The sequence below is a fragment of the Dipteris shenzhenensis genome, chromosome 18 (genome assembly GCF_047967505.1).
Source record: "Dipteris shenzhenensis isolate YYH24624 ecotype China chromosome 18, Dip_SZ_1.0, whole genome shotgun sequence".
Lineage (NCBI taxonomy): Eukaryota > Viridiplantae > Streptophyta > Polypodiopsida > Gleicheniales > Dipteridaceae > Dipteris > Dipteris shenzhenensis.
This window is the reverse complement of record NC_141613.1, coordinates 24,449,043-24,456,896: the sequence shown is the minus strand read 5'-3', so window position 1 is coordinate 24,456,896 and position 7,854 is coordinate 24,449,043. Positions and strand designations below refer to the sequence as shown.

The following is a 7,854-nucleotide window of genomic DNA, read 5'->3' as shown; positions in this document are numbered from 1 at the left end:
ACGTGGAGGACGAAAGGAGGGGAGAAAAGAAGAAGAGGGTGACGTGGAAGGCGGAAAGGACGGGGGGAGGCCGGAATGGTGTGGAAAGACCTAGCAGAGGAACCCTAAAGGGAGAAGCTTTATAAGGAGAAACAAAGAAGAGTATTTTTCAAAGGTTTCTTCTTTTCATTCATTCAGAGGAGAGGCAATGCCTTTGTTGCAAGGCAACCTCTCTTCTTCTTCTTCATCTTCTTCTTCTTCGTGTTCTGCTCTGCTCCATCGCCATAGCCGCCACCTTCACCTCCATCGCCATAGCCACCTCCCCTCCCTCTCCTCCCCTCCCCTCCCCCTCCGCTTCCATCTTCCCCCCCGCTCCCACCTCCCCCTTCCCACCCATTTTGGCCACCCCCCTCCCCCCTCCCCCCTTTCCCTCCCCCCCTCCTGCCTCCCCCTCCTCTCCGACTATAGCGCCTCCTGGGATGGTAGTAGCCTCTTCTTGGACTCCTCCTTGCCTTCCCCCGCCTCCCCTTGCTATGTCCCCCAGCACGACTTGCTCGATCCCATCCCCCAGCTCGTCTACCAGCACGCATTGCGTGGCCCCGGTCGCAACATGCAATGGTGGCGGTTCCTCCTCTTCTGCCGTGCGCAGTTGAATTCGACCTTCTCGAAGGAAATCCAGTATTCTTTAGTGAGCAAGCACTACACGAAAGTTCTGCTTCCTTCCAGGCGGTATAGGCGCTCTTTACGCCTCCCCCGCTTTTCGCTCTTGTCAGACCATCTTGCTCTGCTGAAAGAAGATACCACTGTCTGGTCTCAACTCATGGCAAACAGATACGGAACGTCGCTGCTGCTCCTATTGGTTTTGAGCTACTGGATCCAAGGATTTAGATGCTTCCCATGGCTGGCGGTAGCGTATCACTTGAAAGATGGCCTTCAGGTCGATCCAGCTATGCTGCAATTCTTGCAGTCCAGCGTGAATCTTCCAATGGCAGCCAAACCAATTTATGGGATCATTTCTGATGCAATTTACATCAGAGGATCGCGAAGGGTACCATATCTGATGATTGCAGGTAAGCAATTGCAGCTATGTAACGACTAGATTTGTGAAGTGAACGTAGAACAGATTTGGGATTTTGGAGGAAGTCGTAGATTATTGCTCTAATGGACGGCTGTTGTTTCAGGTATCCTGCAAGTATTTTCGTGGAGCACCGTTGCTCTTCATTCGGGAGTCAGATCCTCCGTTGGTTCGATGATAGGAATTCTTGTGCTAAGCAACGTAGGGGCTGCTATTGCAGAGGTCGTGACTGATGCGTTGGTTGCAGAGTCCGTCCAGAAAGAGAGAGGCCACTCGAAGGGCGAGCTCCAGTCTCTCGTTTGGCTGGCATTAGCAATTGGGGGTGTTGCGGGCAATCTGACGGGAGGTTTTGCTCTGTCAAGACTACACTCGACGACAATGTTCGCCATTTTTACGACACTCGTTGCTGCCCAACTAGTGACCTGCGCTCTGGTGAGAGAGGAATCGTTTGGGTTTAAGGTCACGAGGCAGGCGAAGGGAAAGGCGGAGGAGGGAGCGGGCATTGGTGAGATCGTGAGGCGACAAGCGAAGAAGCTGATGGATTTGGTAGGCAGGCCTGAGATTCTTCAACCGTTGGCGTGGTTTGCAGCTTCCTATGCGGTGATTCCAACGTTGGGAGGGAGCTTGTTCTTCTTCCAAACGCAGTACCTCAAGATCAATCCGACCTTCCTGGGATTCGCGAAGGTGATCGGCCAAATGGGGCTCGTAGCGGCGAGCTTGCTCTACAATCGCTTCTTGAAGAAATCATCGCCGCGCAGAGTTCTCGCATCTATTCAAATCCTCCTCTCCCTCTGCATGCTCTTCGACATCGTCCTTGTGAGCCGATTGAATCTCAAAGCAGGTATCCCCGATCATATCTTCGTCCTCGGAGCTTCTGCCTTCGTCGAAGCCATCGCTCAATTCAAAGTTCTTCCGTTCACCGTCCTTTTGACCCAGCTTTGCCCCGCCGGCAGTGAAGGCTCCTTGCTTGCTTTCTTCATGTCCTGCCACTGCCTCGCATCCATCTTCAGCGGCTATCTGGGCACCGTCCTCGCCTCGTTTCTGCATCTCTCGGCAGATAACTTCACGGGATTGCCACTGGGTATTTTCATCCAATCTCTGGCTGCTCTTGTCCCGTTGCTGTGGGTTTCTAGCATTCCCGGCAGCTACGGCAAGCCATGTGCTGTGACAGCATGAGCTCGAATGGAGCCAAAGGATACGAAGGAACACCTCGTTCCGACAAATCGATGCTGGAGCTGGCAACGAAGATGCAGAGGGCGGGTTCGAGGATCGATTCAAATGTGTAAAGCTAATATACGTTGAGCAGCTGATCTTACGCGATGCTGTGACATCCAAATTCCAGCCAGGAAGTCGACGGGAAGAACATACGGGGGCCTTGTCTGCTGTTGCAAAAGGCATCCTCATAAGTTTGAGCTGGAATATGCTGAAGCTAAAACTGATCATCTGTCCATTCTGAGCAGCAGCTTTCAGAGAAGATCTGCCTTGTATCTTTCTTTGGGGGAAGATGCGGCTTGCTTGTGCTTGTATTTCAAGTATCTATCTGTAGCAAGAGCCTGGAAAATGACCACAGGCATATCATATATTCCTATATCTGGTTTATTGAGCTTGTGCGCTTGTCCTGCACATCCATTAAGACCTTGGTTGCCCAACAAATTTTACCGACTGCAACTCTGGTTGACTCACTTCGAGGATCATATCGAGTGTTTCAAATTCTGTTAGGGTGGGCAGTCTTGAGGACTCAGGAATGAATGAAGTTGCTAATTTGTATTGCATCTAAATGTCCAACAAGATCACAACTTCTTGTAGCCTCATATGCAATGGAAATGCTCAAGTAGACATGTCTTAGATCATAACAAAGTACAGCACAGAACAGCCACTCCAAGACCCTCGTATACCTCGCATTCTGTATTAGAGACCGTTTCATTTTTGTCTCATGTACTACTATGGGATTGCCTGCCTAAATTTGCAAATTGTTCAGCAAAATCTAACTAGTATAGTTAAGAAATTTGAAAGGTTTGGTAATCTCCAAATAGTTTTTTAATCGAGTCAAACTGTGTGGTTAAGTTTCTCTCGATGGAGTAACCTCGTAGGCATTGTGCTTCCAATCCTCGAGTCATGGGTTTAAATCTTGGAGCTTGGGTGTGGTGTCTGTCGGTGTGTTTGTGGGGTGTGAGTGAGTTAACCACGATTGTGGACCTTGTGCTCGTGCCCATCAGTCTAGGGTGAGATGTCCCTTGATAAGGTCACGAGTGGGTGTGTTTAAAATAAAAAATAAAAAAAAGTTTTCCAATGCAACCAATATTGGTTTTTCCATTTGTATTGCCTTAAAAGATTTAGAGAGTGCTCTGGTGTGGGTGGGGGCTCTTTGGTGTGGGTGGGGGCTCTTTGCCTATCCATAAATCAAAAATGTGTGAAGAGGGGAGGAAGGGAGGGGTGAAAAAGCAAGGTCAAAAAGTTATTGATGAGAACTTTCCTATGGCCTTCACCAGACCCATAGCGTTGTAGCGCCCCTCACCCTAGGATTGCATACTATGCTTGGACAAATGGGTGGCCAAGATTAAGGAAAGCACGGCTAGTGTAACAATTTAAAACCATCTTATCATCTTCATGTAGCCATGTGGTAACCCTTATTGTGTAATGGATGTCTTGAGTTCCCCTTTGTATGAGCTTTTGAAATAATCCCATTTGACCTTAGCTTAATTGAGACACTTGACTTGTCACTTTAGAAGTCAATTGAATTTCTCAATTAAAAATAAAGGGCTAATCATTTGTTTGAGATTAAGGGCCTTTAGAATAAGTAAATGAGAACTATAGATGAGCAATCTAACAATACAGGGGGTGGGAATAGACCCATGCATGATACTTTGCTCTTGGTTACCCAATTTTCTTAACTTTACTAAAAGGAATGATTGTAACTTGCCACCTTAGTGTTCATTTTCAAAGTTTAAACCTTCGGGAGTGTGAACTATACTTTTTCGTTGACTTGACAGTGTCACGGTTTGTGCGTAGATCGGGCTTAATGGCCAAGTATTTTAAAGGGTCAAAGTGGAGAATGGTTCTTTTGGGTGAGGAAACCCACCTATCATCATCGGTTGTTGCTTGTTGGCCCTATGTACAAGTTGTGGTGATGATCACAGTTTGGGAAGTCAGAAGTAATCTGGTGCTCAAAGTGGCAAAGGGGTTTGGATTCCACAAATCGGCTATTATGGTGTAGGTGAAGGGAATACTGACTTGGGTTGGACTTTGAACTCCAAAGACTCGGTTGTCAGGAGGAATCTTCTCTTGTTATCGACCGATATAAGCGTCTAGGGCTTCTAGCGTAGGCTGAGGGCATGTGGCCCATTTTGGCTAGCTAATTTTTGTATAGGGTCTTCTCTTTTTGGGCCTGATTAGCCCCTTTAATAAAATCGACATTTTAATTGGGAAGAAAGCAAAAAAGGAACTATATTTTCCATTGGAATCGATTCCACCTAATGACCCAAAGTTTCTAAATCCTATGACATCTTATATGTCGTAGCTCACAAGCAAGGGTTGTACACATGCTAGCTCACAATGAGATGCTATGTCAATGCCCATCTATTTTATGATGTCCTTGGCTAAGGAGTCTTTATGACACATGATTTCATCTAGTAGGACAACCACCAGTAGCTCAATTGGTTTGTCCTTCCTTTACGTCTTGATATTTTATCTACTTCTTGATGACACGATATTGAAATTCCATGTGCTTCATTAGAGCATGCAAGATTGATTCTTGTTAAGTAGCTATACCACCATAACCTCCTCTTCCATTTATAAGATTATATATTTGAACGGAAGGACTCATGTATGATTTATTGTTATGCTTGTAGGATTATATATTTGAACTAAAGGAGTCATGAGAACTCATCTATTATTAATTGTTGTGCACGTTGGTCTTGTAATCAAGTCGAAACCAAAGGACTCATCCATGATCAATTGTTATGCATATTGCTCTTGTAGTCAAGCAAAAGAACATGCGTCATTTTTTAACATAAGTAAAAGCCAAGTAAATTTAGGTGTGCCCTACATGCCTAGGTACTAGGTTGACCCACTCTTTTTCCCCTTGGTAAATAATACATACATTGCAAGGGAGTTTTCACCACCTACACTCTTTTTCCCCCTGGTAAATAATACATACATTGGAGGGGAATTTCGAGCACCTAAACTCACCTTGTTTTGTATTCTCCTAGGCTTTGGCCTATCGATTCACAATCTTGGAGGGATGATTTGGGTCTTATGGGTACCTTTTGAGCTCTCAAAAGAGGTATGAGGAACACGAAGAGAATTTTGATTTTTAGTAAATATGGGCCCCATAGAGAGTGGATATCCACCTTTAGAGACCTCAAGCTCATGCAAATTCCTTTCAATGGCCTAGAAATGAGCATATCTACTAATCTATCATGTGTTTAGTCACCTAACCATAAGGGGAAATGTATGTTACCATTTTCTTCATTTTCGAGAGATAGCAATGAGACAATGGCAACGGATCAGTAGCCAAGGGCTAGCCACCACTTCCTTGATTCCACCTCCACAAAGCTCATCATTGAGCTTCATGCAACACACCTTGTTCTCTAAGCACATTTGATATAGATAGCTAGGTCAAAGGACCAGCATCCTCCTGCCCCATATTCGTTAGTACCCATTGTGAGAGCTTTAACAATTTATCAAAATCAAGATGCTTATTTGAAAAAATTTTATCACAAGAGGTTTGGTCATCTCAATTTCAAAAGATTAGTTTCACTCAAGCAAACAAACATGGTTTAAGGCCTTATGTAGGTCTACTTCCATAAGGATGTGTTTGAATCAAAGCAACATTTTCAACCTTTTCCCATGTGATCATCAACATCGTTAACCTTTTTCCATTTCCTGGTCTAGGAGCACTAACATACTCTAGGTCATCCATTCTGACATTTGTATATGCCTCATTATTATTCATATATGCTTTCTCAAGCAAAAATCAGGTGCTATCAATGGAATTACAAAGTTCAAAGATCCTCCATTGTGATGATGGAGGAGAGTACAAGTGAGAAGAATCGAATCCATTCTATAGACTTCATGGAATAAAATAATAGTTGTAGGTATACTCAATAAAATGGAGTTGCTGACAAAGAAATAATAGATCATAGAAGAATCAACTAGATGCATAATGAATGAAAATAAAATCCCCTATTTTATATGGGGTAGATGTTAGAGATCATGGCCTCACCTATAAGCCCTGATATGAGGAGGACAAAGAGGTAGGTGATATAATAGGTCGGATTTGGATTGTGAAGCTAGATTTCAATAGGTGATATAATAGGTCGGATTTGGATTGTGAAGCTAGATTTAAAATAGGTAACTCGAATTGGGATTTGGAAAGCAAGATTCCTAAGTTGGTCCTTGATGACACATAAGCCTATAGGCACCCAGACTCGAGGATCTGGAGTGGCAACCTTGATTGAGGTCTACATAGACAACCTCAACGTGGCTTCGGATATGCAATTTGGATGTGATAGGTAAGTGACACAATGTTATGAAAGACAATAGTCTTGGGTTGGACCTGGATGAAAGGAAACCTAGTGACATCTTGGAAAGATGAATTAGGACTTGGTGAAGGATATGAGAGTCTAGTTCAAAGTAGAGCAATTTAAAATAATCTCCAACATTAAAAGAACTCTAATAAGTTTTAATGGGTGAAGAAATGAAGGACACAAGAAATTCAAACTAGAAAAGGACAAACAAGTAAAAAAGCTTTGCGGGTCTCCAATAGAGGTAAATGAAGAGGTAGATCAACACATAGACAACATCTAGGCGAAAATCATTCAAATAGAGGGAATTTCCAAGGTGAAGGAAATTCATATGTGTCAAGCATTCAATGCAACTATTGTCACATGTTTGGGCATTATGAAAGAGATCATAGAAAGAAATAATTTGATCAAAATGGTCAATGCAGTTCCAACAGAGGAAATTTTTGAAGAAGAGGAAATTCTCATGACATAGACATAGTCATTATGTAATTGAATATTGATGGTGAACCTAAAAGAAAACACACATACTTTGTTATTGAAAGTATGGATGAACAAATGTAGTTCGTTATAGAATCAAAGGTGAATGCAATTGCCATGTCAACAATGTAGAAGAAAATGGTCAAGCCCCATGGTATATTGATAGTGGTGCATCATCTCATATGATAACACATAAAGAATGGTTTTTAGAAATGCACCCTTTGAAAGGATCCAAGAATGTGGTTTGACAATACACCAAGTTATATCCAAGGAAAAGGAATAAATCCTATGGATAACTTTACAGGACACAAAGGATTGGCAAATGATGTGCTTATGTTCCAAAACTCAACAAGAATCTCTTATTAGTTGAACAAATGACACAGAAAAATTTGTTATCTTTGATGGAAATGAATGCGTAATCAGGGAAAAATCCAAAGGATATCAATTGGTTGGACAAGCAATTGAAGAAAGTAGATTTTTAAAAATGTTGTCATAGTACTAATTATCATGCAATGTCAGTCGATTATCAATCGATGCATCTTTCAAAATTATGGCATAAAAGATTTGGATATGTTGTCTTTAGAAGTTTAACACAACTATGACATCAGAATGTGGTAATTAGAATCCCAAGACTCAGATTTCTTGGATAGGTTTTGTAATGTTTGTTGAGAGTTCACGCTCAACATCATGTGATCATGTGTGCATAGCACCATCATGTGATCATATGTGCATAGCACTAACCTTATAGAGTGCTATAAAGGAAAGGGTTAGATCCCCTAACCCTAACCCTAACCCTAA

At 42.9% G+C, this 7,854-nt stretch overlaps 1 pseudogene across 1 annotated transcript; it reads left to right on the top strand.

The window, feature by feature from the left end:
- The first annotated feature begins 433 nt into the window (after positions 1-433).
- Positions 434-2,888, top strand: LOC147890988 (putative folate-biopterin transporter 7 pseudogene; annotated as a pseudogene). Its single transcript, XR_015542560.1, has 2 exons — positions 434-1,049; positions 1,161-2,888. The product of XR_015542560.1 is annotated as a putative folate-biopterin transporter 7 pseudogene (transcript).
- The last annotated feature ends 4,966 nt before the right edge of the window (positions 2,889-7,854 follow it).